We start from the raw sequence: 15,471 nt of genomic DNA on the forward strand, positions 1-15,471 counted from the left end.
ACAAAAAAGTGATTCTGGAACTCTGGTCCTCTATTCAGCTTCATCTCAGCTGTGCTAGTTGAAAAAGTTTTCTTTTCTTCATCAGGTTCTTATTTCTATATGAAGCCTCACCTCTGTTCAGTACTTCAGTTTTGTGCATTCATCTGACGGGACCAGATCTCCCAGTACTCATGGTAAGGTAACTTTCGAAGATGACTATCACATAAACTGTACAACAAAATCAAATAGATAATATACACAACTTTAGCAAGAATACTATGGGAAACAGATATTCAGTGACTTCTGATTATCTCTAATTTTGAACTATAGAATCTTATTAAACATCATGCTTCTTATTGTTTTCTGTTGCAGTTACATAGTGTCAACCAATCAATTAGAAAGCTGAAATTGTGCTCAGTTGAATTCTATGTGCATACACATAATCAACACATTCCACTTACTACTTATTTTATCACAATGTAAAAGCAATATTAAAGGGAGATTAGATATTGTTCTATCAGCAACTTGAATACTCTTAAACTTTAGAAATAGTAATAGCTAGTAAGACCTAGTGCTATCCTGGTGTATTGGTGGAATTAAAAACAAATCCTAGCAAAGAACATACTTACGTAGCATTTTATCCTCACTTTGATATAGTTACCTTGTTATTTCTACAGCATCTCCCCTAAATGCATATTAGATGCAAGTTTAGAAAACATCCATCATCATTTTCTCTCACCTGTGACCTAGCTTCTCACTTGTCTGTATTGGACCTGACATACCCTGAAGTACAATTTCTCAATCACATAGATCTTCACTGTGAATGAGTTTTAATCACTGACTTCCATAACTGAGAAGAAACCAAAGAACAAGGGATCTCTGAAAAGAAAAAGAAAAAAAAAAAAAACAGGTAAAATCCAGAAAACTGATAGGAAAACTTTGACAAGAAAGTTTCATCTAAGACATTTTGGCCAAGGATTGATTTGTTTTTTTTTTAATTTTTAATATTTTTATTACATATTTTCCTCAGTTACATTTCCAATGCTATCCCATAAGACCCCCATAGCGCCCCCCACTTCCCTACCCACCCATTCCCATTCTTTTGGCCATGGCATTCCCCTATATTGGGGCAAATAAAGTTTGCAAGTCCAATGGGCCTCTCTTTCCAATGATGGCCGACTAGGCCATTTTCGATACAAATGCAGCTAGAGGCAAGAGCTCCAGGGTTCTGGTTAGTACATCATGTTGTTCCAACTATAGGGTTGCAGATCCCTTTAGCTCCTTGGGTACTTTCTCTAGCTTCTCCATTGGGAGCCCTGTGATCCATCCAATAGCTGACTGTGAACATCCACTCCTGTGTTTGCTAGGCCCCAGCATCGTCTCACAAGAGACAGCTAAATTTGGGTCCTTTCAGCAAAATCTTGCTAGTGTATGCAATGGTGTCAGCGTTTAGAAGCTGCTTATGGGAAGGATCCCTGGATACAGCAGTCTCTAAATGGTCCATCCTTTCATCACAGCTACGAACTTTGTCTCTGTAACTCCTTCCCTGGGTGTTTTGTTCCCAATTCTAAGAAGGGGCACAGTGTCCACAGTTTGGTCTTCATTCTTCTTGAGTTTCATGCGTTTAGTAAATTGTATCTTATATCTTGGGTATCCTAAGTTTTGGGCTAATATCCACTTATCAGTGAATACATATTCTGTGAGTTCTTTTGTGATTGTGTTACTTCACTCAAGATGATGCCCTCCAGGTCCATCCATTTGGCTAGGAATTTCATAAATTCATTCTTTTTAATAGCTGAGTAGTACTCCATTGTGTAATTGTACCATAATTTCTATATCCATTCCTCTGTTGAGGGACATCTGGGTTCTTTCCAGCTTCTGGCTATTATAAATAGGGCTGCTATGAACATAGTGGAGCATGTGTCCTTTTTACCGGTTGGGACATCTTCTGGATATATACCCAGGAGAGGTATTGCTGGATCCTCCAGTAGTACTATGTCCAATTTTCTGAGGAACCGCCAGACTGATTTCCAGAGTGGTTGTACAAGCTTGCAATCCCACCAACAATGGAGGAGTGTTCCTCTTTCTCCACATCCTCGCCAGCATCTGCTGTCACCTGAATTTTTGATCTTAGCCATTCTGACTGGTGTGAGGTGGAATCTCAGGGTTGTTTTAATTTGCATTTCCCTGATGATTAAGGATGTTGAACATTTTTTCAGGTGCTTCTCTGCCATTTGGTATTCCTCAGGTGAAAATTCTTTGTTCAGTTCTGAGCCCCATTTTTTAATGGGGTTATTTGACTTTCTGGAGTCCACCTTCTTGAGTTCTTTATATATGTTGGATATTAGTCCCTTATCTGATTTAGGATAGGTGAAGATCCTTTCCCAATCTGTTGGTGGTTTTTTTGTCTTATTGATGGTCTCTTTAGCCTTGCAGAAGCTTTGCAGTTTCATGAGGTCCCACTTGTCAATTCTCGATCTTACAGCACAAGCCATTACTGTTCTATTCAAGAATTTTTCCCCTGTGCCCATATCTTCAAGGCTTTTCCCCGCTTTCTCCTCTATAAGTTTCAGTGTCTCTGGTTTTATGTGAAGTTCCTTGATCCACTTAGACTTGACCTTAGTACAAGGAGATAGGAATGGATCGATTCACATTCTTCTACATGTTAACAACCAGTTGTGCCAGCACCATTTGTTGAAAATGCTGTCTTTCTTCCACTGGATGTTTTTAGCTCCCTTGTTGAAGATCAAGTGACTGTAGGTGTGTGGGTTCATTTCTGGGTCTTCAATTCTATTCCATTGGTCCATTTGTCTGTCACTATACCAGTACCATGCACTTTTTATCACAATTGCTCTGTAGTAAAGCTTTAGGTCCGGCATGGTGATTCCACCAGAGGTTCTTTTATCCTTGAGAAGAGTTTTTGCTATCCTAGGTTTTTTGTTATTCCAGATGAATTTGCAGATTGCACTTTCTAATTCGTTGAAGAATTGATTTGGAATTTTGATGGGGATTGCATTGAATCTGTAGATTGCTTTTGGCAAGATAGCCATTTTTACAATGTTGATCCTGCCAATCCATGAGCATGGGAGATCTTTCCATCTTCTGAGATCTTCTAGAATTTCTTTCTTCAGAGACTTGAAGTTTTTATTATACAGATCTTTCACTTCCTTAGTTAGAGTCACGCCAAGATATTTTATATTATTTGTGACTATTGAGAAGGGTGTTGTTTCCCTAATTTCTTTCTCAGCCTGTTTATTCTTTGTGTAGAGAAAGGCCATTGATTTGTTTGAGTTAATTTTATATCCAGCTACTTCACTGAAGCTGTTTATCAGGCTTAGGAGTTCTCTGGTGGAATTTTTAGGGTCACTTATATATACTATCATATCATCTGCAAAAAGTGATATTTTGACTTCATCTTTTCCAATTTGTATCCCTTTGATCTCCTTTTGTTGTCGAATTGCTCTGGCTAGGACTTCAAGTACAATGTTGAATAGGTATGGAGAAAGTGGACAGCCTTGTCTAGTCCCTGATTTTAGAGGGATTGCTTCAAGCTTCTCACCATTTACTTTGATGTTGGCTACTGGTTTGCTGTAGATTGCTTTTATCATGTTTAGGTATGGGCCTTGAATTCCTGATCTTTCCAAGACTTTTATCATGAATGGGTGTTGGATCTTGTCAAATGTTTTTTCCCCATCTAACGAGATGACCATGTGGTTTTTGTCTTTGAGTTTGTTTATATACTGGATTAAGTTGATGGATTTCTGTATATTGAACCATCCCTGCATCCCTGGGATGAAACCTACTTGGTCAGGATGGATGATTGTTTTGATGTGTTCTTGGATTCAGTTAGCAAGAACTTTATTGAGGATTTTTGCATCAATATTCATAAGGGATATTGGTCTGACGTTTTCTATCTTTGTTGGGTCTTTTTGTGGTTTAGGTATCAGAGTAATTGTGGCTTCATAGAATGAGTTGGGTAGAGTACCTTCTGTTTCTATTTTGTGGAATAGTTTGTGAAGAACTGGGATTAGATCTTCTTTGAACGTCTGATAGAACTCTGCACTAAACCCATCTGGTCCTGGGCTTTTTTTAGTTGGGAGACTATTAATGACTGCTTCTATTTCTTTGGGGGATATAGGGCTGTTTAGATCATTATCCTGATCTTGATTCAACTTTGGTACCTGGTATCTGTCCAGGAACTTCTCCATTTCATCCAGGTTCTCCAGTTTTGTTGAGTATAGCCTTTGGTAGAAGGATCTGATGGTGTTTTGGATGTCTTCAGGATCTGTTGTTATGTCTCCTTTTTCATTTATGATTTTGTTAATTAGGATGCTTTCCCTGTGCCCTCTAGTGAGTCTGGCTAAGGGTTTATCTATCTTGTTGATTTTCTCAAAGAACCAGCTCCTTGATTGGTTGATTCTTTGAATAGTTTTTCTTGTTTCCACTTGGTTGATTTCGCCCCTGAGTTTGATTATTTCCTGCCGTCTACTCCTCTTGGGTGAATTTGCTTCCTTTTGTTCTAGTTCTTTTAGGTGTGTTGTCAAGCTGCTAATATGTGCTCTCTCTAGTTTCCTTTTGGAGGCACTCAGAGCTATGAGTTTTCCTCTTAGAAATGCTTTCATTGCGTCCCATAAGTTTGGGTATGTTGTGGCTTCATTTTCATTGAACTCTAAAAAGTCCTTAATTTCTTTCTTTATTCCTTCCTTGACCAAGGTATCATTGAGAAGAGTGTTGTTCAGTTTCCACGTGAAGGTTGGCTTTCTATTATTCATTTTGTTATTGAAGATCAGCCTTAGTCCATGGTGATCTGATAGGATGCATGGGACAATTTCAATATTTTTGTATCTGTTGAGGCCTGTTTTGTGACCAATTATGTGGTCAATTTTGGAGAAGGTACCATGAGGTGCTGAGAAGAAGGTATATCCTTTTGTTTTAGGATAGAATGTTCTGTAGATAATGCCAGATCCATTTGATTCATAATTTCTGTTAGTTTCACTGTGTCCCTGTTTAGTTTCTGTTTCCATGATCTGTCCATTGGTGAAAGTGGTGTGTTGAAGTCTCCCACTATTATTGTATGAGGTGCAATGTGTGCTTTGAGATTTACTAAAGTTTCTTTAATGAATGAGGCTGCCTTTGTATTTGGAGCATAGATATTCAGGATTGATAGTTCCTCTTGGAGGATTTTACCTTTGATGAGTATGAAGTGTCCCTCCCTGTCTTTTTTAATGACTTTGGGTTGGAAGTCAATCTTATCAGATATTAGAATGGCTACTCCAGCTTGTTTCTTCATACCATTTGCGCGGAAAATTGTTTTCCAGCCTTTCATTCTGAGGTAGTGTCTATCTTTTTCTCTGAGATGAGTTTCCTGTAAGCAGCAAAATGTTGGGTCTTGTTTGTGTAGCCAGTTTGTTAGTCTATGTCTTTTTATCGGGGAGTTGAGTCCATTGATATTAAGAGATATTAAGGAAAAGTAATTGTTGTTTCCTATTATTTTTGTTGTTAAAGTTGGCATTCTGTTCTTGTGGCTTTCTTCTTTTAGGTTTGTTGAGGGATTACCTTCTTGTTGTTTCTAGGGCGTGGTTCCTGTCCTTGTATTGGTTTTTTTCTGTTATTATCCTTTGAAGGGCTGGATTCGTGGAGAGATAATGTGTGAATTTGGTTTTGTCGTGGAATACTTTGGTTTCTCCATCTATGTTAATTGAGAGTTTGGCTGGGTATAGTAGCCTGGGCTGGAGTTTGTGTTCTTTTGGTGTCTGTATAACATCCGTCCAGGATCTTCTGGCTTTCATAGTCTCTGGTGAGAAATGTGGTGTAATTCTGATAGGCTTGCCTTTATATGTTACTTGGCCTTTTTCTCTTACCGCTTTTAGTATTCTGTCTTCATTTAGAGCATTTGTTGTTCTGATTATTATGTGTCGGGAGGTATTTCTTTTCTGGTCCAGTCTATTTGGAGTTCTGTAGGCTTCTTGTATGTTCATGGGCATCTCTTTCTTTAGATTTGGGAAGTTTTCTTCTATAATTTTGTTGAAGATGTTTGCTGGTCCTTTGAGTTGAAAATCTTCATTCTCATCCACTCCTATTATCCGTAGGTTTGGTCTTCTCATTGTGTCCTGTATTTCTTGGATGTTTTGAGTTAGGATCTTTTTGCATTTTACATTTTCCTTGATTGTTGTGCCGATGTTCTCTATGGAATCTTCTGCACCTGAGATTCTCTCTTCCATCTCTTGTATTCTGTTGCTGATGCTGGTATCTATGGTTCCAGATTTCTTTCCTAGGTTTTCTATCTCCAGTGTTGCCTCATTTTGGGTTTTCTTTATTGTGTCTACTTCCCTTTTTAGGTCTAGTATGGTTTTGTTCATTTCCATCATCTATTTGGATGTGTTTTCCTGTTTTTCATTAAGGACTTCTACCTGTTTGATTATGTTATCCTGTTTTTCTTTAAGGATTTGTAACTCTTTAGCAGTGTTCTCCTGCAATTCTTTAAGTGATTTTTGTGCTTCCTCTTTACTGTCTTCTACCTGTTTACCAGTGTTCCTTTGTATTTCTTTAAGTGTGTTATTAAAGTCCTTCTTGAAGTCCTCTACCATCATCATGAGATATGCTTTTAGATCCGTGTCTAGCTTTTCCGGTGTGTTGGGGTGCCCTGGACTGGGCAAAGTGGGAGTGCTGGGTTCTGATGATGGTGAGTGGTCTTGGTTTCTGTTAGTAAGATTATTCCGTTTACCTTTCGCCATCTGGTAATCTCTGGGGTTAGTTGTTGTAGTTGTCACTGTTTAAAGATTGGAGCAGAAGCTGTGTTCCACTCACCAGCAGTCTCAAAATCCTGTGGCGGGGGTCGTGGGTAGCTGGCGGGTGTCAGTGGACCCTTCGCTCTAGCTACCCCGGTGCTGGTCCGGCCGGAAGAGGCCTGTGATCCTACTCAGGCCAGTTTTCTGCTTCCCTAACTAATGCAGTGTCAGGTCCCGCGAGCAATTGGATTGGAGCAGAAGCTGTGTTCCACTCACCAGAAGTCTTAAGATCCTGTGGCGGGTGTCGTGGGTAGCTGGCGAGTGTCAGCCGACCCTGCACCCTAGCTACCCTGGAGCTTTTCTGACCGGAGAGGCTTGTGGCCCTACGTAGGCCAGATTTCTGCCTCCCCAACCAAAGCAGTCTCAGGTCCTGCGTGATTGGACTGGAGCAGAAGCTGTGTTCCACTCACCAGCAGTCTCAAAATCCTGTGGCGGGGGTCGTGGGTAGCTGGCGGGTGTCAGCCGACCCTGCGCTCTAGCTTCCCCGGTGCTGGAAGAGGCCTGTGGTCCTACTCAGGCCGGTTTTCTGCTTTCCTAACTAATGCAGTCTCCCAAGGATTGATTTGTTATCAGATAAAAGACTTTTCAAATATGATTCTCAAAGCTTAAGCTTGTCTTTGTGAGGAGCGGGAGTGGCTGCGGCCCCAAGATGGTGCCCGGGACTGCTGCCAAGTCTTATGACTGGCACCTGACTTCCTCATATCCATCAAGATAGCCACGTACTGCATTGGGCAGATGCACCATGATCAGATGATGTGACGAATATAGTCCTGAGCCAATGAACTGTTCCTATGTGGACTGAGGTGATGGGGAGTGGACGAGAGGGTATAAAGGGGGAAGGCCAAGAGAGGTCGGGCATTTTTTTTTTCCTGGACATTGTAAAGTTCCTGAATAAACTGCCTTGAGAAGGACATCGGTTTCATCGCTTCTTTTCTGCTGGTCGGAGACGGTAGCAACATGTCTTCTTGTTCCATTCTCTTCCTTCATCACCACATTTCTTGTACCTTTTTGCTCTCTTAGAGGAAGACGAACCTCTTCCTCTCTGTTCCTGACACTCTTTGAACAAGACCAGTTTTTCAATACTTCCTTAAGTCTTGCTGTAGTAGATCCTACAATCCCAGTGTTACTCATATGGTACTTCATGTAATACCACCCATAGTTCCTGGAGTGTTCTTGTGGTACTCCCTGTAGTACTTACTGTAGTACAAATTATCCTCTCACATGCATGTCTCTTTCAGCCCCCTCTGTTATAAGCTGCTTACAGATGAAACAGACATGTTTTATGCATCTTTTAATCTCTAGTATTAAACATAACATTTGACATATAATCATCTCTTTAAACAGTGAGTAATTATTAAAGGCACAACTTAATTACTACTGCAGTAGTTACAGCTAAAAGGATAGTTGGACTTTGATGATATCCAGGATATTATTTCTGTATTCCACTGGCAATCTCAGAAAAGTGCCAGAAAGTTAAATATTAGCTGTCATTCTTATGATTTACAAAGACCAGATTGGAGCATTGCTAGTGATTTTTGACAGTGGAATTCTTTATAGAAAAGAATTATGTAATGCTTCTTTACCAAGTCAGTTCTATCTAAAAGAAAAGAGGGATGGATACTAATGCAGGGACTCCTTCAAACTTTAAAGATCGAGTAAACTCCTTCCCTTTCTAAATAGAATCAGAAACGATTCTAGCTTTAAATGTCTATGTATGTATAAATGTATAATAAAATTTCATGTAAGGATCTGGAAAGATGGCATCAATTAAGAAACTTAGTAACACAATCACAAAAGAACTCAAATGATATGTACTCACTGATAAGTGGATATTAGCCCAGAAACTTAGTATACCCGAGATATAAGAGACAATTTGTAAAACACATGCAACTGAAGAAGAACGAAGACCAAAGTGTGAACACTTTGCCCCTTCTTAGAATTGGAAACAATCACCCATGGAAGGAGTTACAGAGACAAAATTTGGAGCTGAGACAAAAGGATGGACCATCTAGAGACTGCCATATCCAGGGATCCATCCCATAATTAGCCTCCGAACGATGACACCATTGCATACACTAGCAAGCTTTAGTGAAAGGACCCTGATATAGCTGTCTCTTGTGAGACTAGGCCGGGGCCTAGCAAACACATAAGTGGATGCTCACAGTCAGCTATTGGATGGATCACAGGGCCCCCAATGGAGGACCTAGAGAAAGTATCCAAGGAGCTAAAGAGATCTGCAACCCTGTAGGTGCAACAACATTATGAACTAACCAGTACCCTGGAGCACTTGACTCTAGCTGCATATGTATCAAAAGATGGCCTAGTAGGCCATCACTGGAAAGAGAGGCCCATTGGACACACAAACTTTATATGCCCCAGTACAGGGGAACGCCAGGGCCAAAAAGTGGAAATGGGTGGGTAGGGTAGTGGGGGGGAGGGTATGGGGGACTTTTGGGATAGCATTGGAAATGTAATTGAGGAAAATACGTAATAAAAAAAAAAAGAAAGAAACAGTGTTTTTCCAAAGAACGCACTTTTAATTCCCAGCACCTGTATTAGGTAGTTCATGCCCACCTATCATTCCAACTATACGCATTTGATCCCTGCCCTTTTCTGGTCTGCATGGGCACACAAATGGATTCATGCTGTCACACTATGAGCATGTGGATACTGATGTTCTCTGGTGCCTGCTGCTCTGACAACAGCAGATACAACATCCCTCCACCTTTGCCTCTGACCACCAGGCCTTTCAGCCACACTGCTTTCTACTCCAGGCCTCCATCTTACAGACAAAGGCACTTACACTTCTCAGACTCATAACTACTGCAGTGTTATACTACAATTTTAATGAATCTCATTGTATATAGCTATTATATTATATATTCAATTATTTCTACATTTTATAGAATGATCAATAAACAATGAACAAAAACTTAAAGCCAAAAACTTAAACAAACAATGATATTCTTGGTGGAGTAGGAGAAAATAGGCATAAAACACATTAATTTATGACAAATCCATAGGTAATCCATACTGTGAAAAAAAGTGGACTAAAGTCACAATATTTACAACTGAAAGTAATGTCAGAGAGGGAAGCTGAGGATGCCTGGAGAGAGGATAATGTCTACAGACTGCAGAGAATCTGTGAGTTGTGCGTGTGCACTTAATTAGAAAGTTCCACTAAAAGATTGCTTATAACAGCCTAGAAAATAGTTTCCTAGAACACTGGTTCTGGTTTTGGCAAGGTTAAAACACTCTTACATATTTTACAAAATGTAGAAACTTGCAATGTTGGACCCTCAAGTTAGCAGAGCTTTTTTTTTAGTGTTTTTTTTTTCTGTTCTATATCATGTTTTTAAAACTTTAAAATTTCCCTTTCTATTCTGAGTGCAACTGGTGTAATGAATATTAATTTTTTTCCAAAGTGTAAAGAGCTAGTGTCTCTGATCCTTGTGCCCCAGTGACCACTGTCATCTGTGTTGCTGTAGAACTCAAGTCTGTTCTGCTTCTGCCATTCTTATCAGTTCCCTGGTCAGAATTAACATGAACATGACCCTGACCTAAGGCTGATATCCCTATTTCAGAATGTGTGTCCCAGGATATTGGTGGGAAATAGGGATACTCCTTCAAGAAACCTGCTTTCCTTGGTGGCAGACTGTCCGTCATTCTGTTGTATCTTTTTTCAAAAGTAAAACTGACAATATTTTATCACTTCTTATCATTCTTCTAAATGAGATCGCCATGAAAATGGTAAGATTTTTATGTAAGTAACAGTTTTAGTGTAAATATGTCACAGATGATAATTAGAACATAGTTATACACACAAGTATGTAATTATGTATGTATCCTCATTGCCTATCTGATACCAGATTTTGAAAAGAAAATAAACAGTATATCTACATACAGAAATTTATTTTCAGAAATTAGCTCACCTCATTGTGAAAGTTGCTAGGCACAGTAAGCTGACAGTCTTGAAACCCAGTATTGCAATTTATGTTCAAAGGATGTCTGCTAGCAAGGGAGGACTCAATCTTTTTCTGCTAAAGCCTTCAGCTGACATACCTACCCATATAACAAGCTCAATATGTTTTACACAAAGCCTATTGGATTACAAGTTAACCATATCCAAAACACCCTCTCAGAAAACATCGAAAGCATAGATTGACTGAGTATCTAGCACTTCGGTTTAGTCATGTGAAATGTTAATCTTCATAGGAGATATTTGTTTGCTTGACCACTGTCTCTGAACTGAATTTAGCTTAAACAGCTCCCCTGTTGACCTCCTCCTTTCTTAAACAATGTTTACCGACCACTACTTAGTATTGTTTTTTGTTAGTGATTCATTCTAGAACCCAAACATATTTTGTAAATTATTTCTACAAATCTGATCTCATGAGCTCTCCCAAATGAAAGATTTGACATTCTTAAATTCTAATTCTTCCAAAACAGCCTGTGCTGTAATCCTGCCATATGTTAGAGAATTCCACCCCAAAGGAAATTTCCTACTCCTAACAAACTCCAAGCAAGGAAAGGACCTCTTGTCACTCATCCTTTCTCTTCCTGTAGGAAGCCTCTGGTGCTGGGTCTTATCTTTCTGGAAGTTGCCCAATTTCATAAATTTCTTGAGAACTGCCTTAGGCAAGGCAACATGGAAATCCATAGAAATAAGGATTGTGAAACTCACCTAGAATATCTTGAATATTTTACTTGGTTTTCTGTCTCTTCCCAGTGAAATATGTCCAGATTTTCTAGACTTTTTCTTACCACCACTATTTTTCAACCTACAGTTCCCCAAGTGTCGTGTGGCACTGTAGGATTTTTATCTGTGTCCACACTCTCATATTTTCCTTGACTGTCCCTCTAGGAGTCTCCTTTCAGACTGTTCCAGAAATTCTGTTCTTGCTTCTGTAGATTTCTCTGTGCTCCGTGTCTTCCTTTCTACATTTCTATTTTGGATTCCTTGGACCCCAGTATCTCAACTTACTTAAACAACTTTTTCCCAAAGTTTCAGGTTACTCTCTATTTCATAGCTGTTTAAACCAGATTATAAAAATGTAAATGCTCCCCTAAGGAAACCTCTCTCTTCCTCCAAAGTAAACAGTTTTCCTTTATTTTCATTGTTCTGTTCCAAAAGTAAAACAGAGACCATCTCATTCACTCCTGTGCATCCCCAAGCCTGTTACTTGGTCTTTCTCAAAGTCCAATGGGATCCAAACACAGTCCTTAGCTTTTCCCCTTTTAGCCTCTGATATGCAATAATTTCAATAAGTGATTTGGCATTTTAAATTCTATTTAGAACAAAGCAGCTGTTCTTCACCAAAAGAATTAGCTGTCACTTTTTATTTGTGTGTTGATTCACTAATCTTTGAAAGGTGATAGTAATTCACACTGGGTGTTAAGTTTATTGCCTTAAAAGGAAACAGATCATTTGTAGTATGAAAACTTCCAAAAAACTCAGTAGTCACCTAGCTTCACCAGCAGGGACAGAATATTGATTCCCAAACAGCTCAGCATGATCAGAAATAAACCTTTCATGAGTTTCCATCTGTGGAAAATAGAGACATTTTCAGGTTTGGGAGAAAAGGCTCTGCATTAAATATGAGGTGTGAGCCACCATCCTATTCCCTACAACAGTATCCTTGACATACCTGTAACTGCCCACAGCAGTAGTGGATCATGTGGGTTAGTCTTCAGTGATAGCACTGAACACTGATACCTACAATACTATCCTGGAATGTAAAGAACCAGAAAGAAAATTCCCAATTACTCCATGACCCCCAATTCTGGCTTAACTCCCTTTCAACCAGTGCTTTGCTATACTTATATCATTCTCCCCTGAACAAAGGGATATATATATATATATATATATATATATATATATATATATATACCCCCAAAACACATGAACTGAGATACAGTCCAAGCCCTGACCCAGCAATAAGGCTTATCCAAAGTTTTAATTTACTAAATGAACAAAAAGGCTTGCATAACCTTCTGTGCCTCATTATAATTTTGGCTTCCCAAGAACACTTTTAAAAATGAAACAAAAATTTAAATTTATTTATTTAGCTCCTTCATTGGAGACCCTGTGCTCAGTCCAATGGTAAACTGCAAGGATTCACCTTTGTATTTGTCAGGCACTGGTGGAGTCTCTCCAGGGACAGATATCACAGGCTTCTGTCAGTAAGCACTTGTTGGCATCCACAAAAGTGTCTGAGTTTGGTGATTGTATATAGAATGGATCCCTAAATGGGGCAGTCTCTGGATGGTCCTTCCTTCAATCTCTCCTCCACACCTTATCTCTGTAACTCCTTCCATGGGTATTTTGTTCCTCCTTCTAAGAAGGATCGAAGTATCCACACTTTGGTCTTCCTTCTTCTTGAGTTTCATATGGTTTTTGAATTTTATCTTGGGTTTTCTGAGCTTCTGGGCTAATATCCACTTATCGGTGAGTGTCCCCAATGAAGGAGCTAGAGAAAGTACCCAAGGAACTGAAGGGGTTAGCAGCCCCATAGGAGGAACAACAATATGAACTAACCAGTACTCCCAGAGCTCCCAGGGACTAAATCACCAATCAAAGAGTAAACATGGTGGGACTCATGATTCCAGCTGCATGTGTAGCAGCTGGTTGGTCATCAATGTGAGGAGAGGCCCTTGATCCTATGAAGGCTCCACACCCTAGTATAGGGGAATGCCAGGGCCAGGAAGCAGGTGTGGGTGGGTTGGTGAGCAGGGGGAGGTAGGAGGGGATAAGGAGGGGTTTTTTTGAGGGGGGAACCAGGAAAGGGTACAACATTTGAAAAGTAAATATCTAATAAAATTAATTTTTTTACACTCCATATTTATTTCTGCCCATCTACCCTCCAACTGTTCCACATCCTGTAACTTATCCCCACCCCCTTGTTTCCATGTGGATTTCTCCTATCCCCACCACACCTGACCTCTAAACTCCCTGGGGCCTGCAGTCTCTTGAGGGTTAGGTGCATCATCTGAATGGACACAGACCCAGCAGTCCTCTGATGTATGTATCAGCTGGTCTATGCTGACTGTTTGGTGGTCCAGTGTTTGAGAGATCTCAAGGGTCCAGATTAATTGAAACTGTAGGTCCTCCTACAGGGTTGCCCCCTTCCTCAGCTTCTTTCAGCCTCCCCTAATTCAATAACAGGGGTTAGCTGCTTCTGTCTGTTGATTAGGTACAAGTATCTGCCTCTGACTTAGCTGCTTTTTGGGTCTTCTAGAGTGCGGTCATGCTAAGTCCCTTTTTGTGAGTGATCCATAGCCTCAGTAATAGTGTCAGGCCTTGCAAACTCCCCTTGAGCTGGATCCCTCTTTGGGCCTGTCACTGGACCTTCTTTTCCTCAGGCTCCTCTCCATTTCCAACCCTGTAATTCTTTCAGACAGGGACAATTATGAGTCAGAGTTGTGACTGTGGGATGGTCCCCTTCCCTCATTTGATGCCCTGTCTTCCTGCTGGAGGTGGGGGTCTATAAATTCCCTACTGTAAGGCATTTCATCCCCTTTGAGTCCTAAGAGTCTCTTACCTCCCAGGTCTCTGGTGCATTCTGAAGGGTCCCCCAAACCTCCTATCTCCTGAGCTTGCCTGATACCATACTTTCTGCTGGCCCTCAGGGCTTCAGTCCTTTTTTTTTTTCACCCAATACCAGATCATTTTCCCTTCTCCCCCCAACTACCCTCTCCCCCATCCACATTACCTCCCAGGTCCCTCCCTTCCTCCCCATTTGTGATTGTTTTATTTTCTCTCCCAAATGGGGCTGAGGCATCCTCACTTGGACACTTCAGCTTGTTGACCTTTATGAGTTCTGTGAACTGTACTTGGGTATTCTGTACTTTTTTTTCTAATATCCACTTTCATACCATGCATGTCCTTTGGGGTCTGAGTTACCTCATTCAGAATGATTTTTAGTTCCATCCATTTGCCTGCAAATCTCAGGATGTCCTCATTCTTAATAGGTGAGTAGTATTCCATTGTGTAAATGAACCACATTTTCTATATCCATTCTTCTCTAGTGGGGCAACTGGGTTGTTTCCAGCTTCTGGCTATCACAAATAGGGCTGTTATAAACACAGTATAGCACATTCCCCCATGACATGGTGGGGCATCTTTTGGGTATATGCCTAAGAGTGGTATATCTGGGTCTTCAGGTAGATCTATTTCCAATTTTCTGAGGAAACTCCAGATTGATTTCCAGAGTGGTTGTACCAGTTTGCAATCCCACCAGCAATGGAGGAGTGTCCCTCTTTCTCCACATCCTCTCCAACATGTGTTGTCATCTGTGGTTTTGATCTTGGCCATTCTGATTGGTGTAAGGTGGAATCTCGGGGTAGTTTTGATTTGCATTTCTCTGACCACTAAAGACTTTGAAAATTTCTTTAGATGCTTCTCAGCCATTCAAGATTCCTCAGTTGTGAAATCTTGGTTTATACTTTTCATATCTTCTTAGCCCTACAAGACAGCCAGATCATTGTGTTGTGTTTCCACACTAGATATATATGGTATGTCAAACAACCACACTGTATAGCACAATGGAGAGTCAACTAGAGTTTTGGTTCCAGTTTAAGTTTAAAGGTGATATCTATATTTGCTAACCTTAGAAAATAACCCTCTGGTGGCTTTAATAAAACTAATGTAAATTTGATTTTGTAATTAGACTGTCAGTCAAATTTCTCTCCATCAGTTTTCATT

At 40.1% G+C, this 15,471-nt stretch overlaps 1 protein-coding gene across 10 annotated transcripts in view; it reads left to right on the forward strand.

The window, feature by feature from the left end:
- Window positions 1-15,471, forward strand: part of Lrrc7 (leucine rich repeat containing 7) — a 505,524-nt gene that overhangs the window by 119,802 nt on the left and 370,251 nt on the right. Inside the window, exon 2 of one of the 10 annotated variants that reach the window (XM_029475019.2) lies at window positions 86-173. The exons of the other annotated variants lie outside the window; for them this stretch is intronic. The gene's annotated coding sequence lies outside the window, so the exon portion shown is untranslated. The remainder of the gene's footprint in view (window positions 1-85; window positions 174-15,471) is intronic. 10 annotated transcript variants of the gene reach the window in all.

Source organism: Mus caroli, unplaced genomic scaffold (assembly GCF_978045245.1).
Source record: "Mus caroli unplaced genomic scaffold, Mus_caroli_1 scaffold_3, whole genome shotgun sequence".
NCBI lineage: Eukaryota > Metazoa > Chordata > Mammalia > Rodentia > Muridae > Mus > Mus caroli.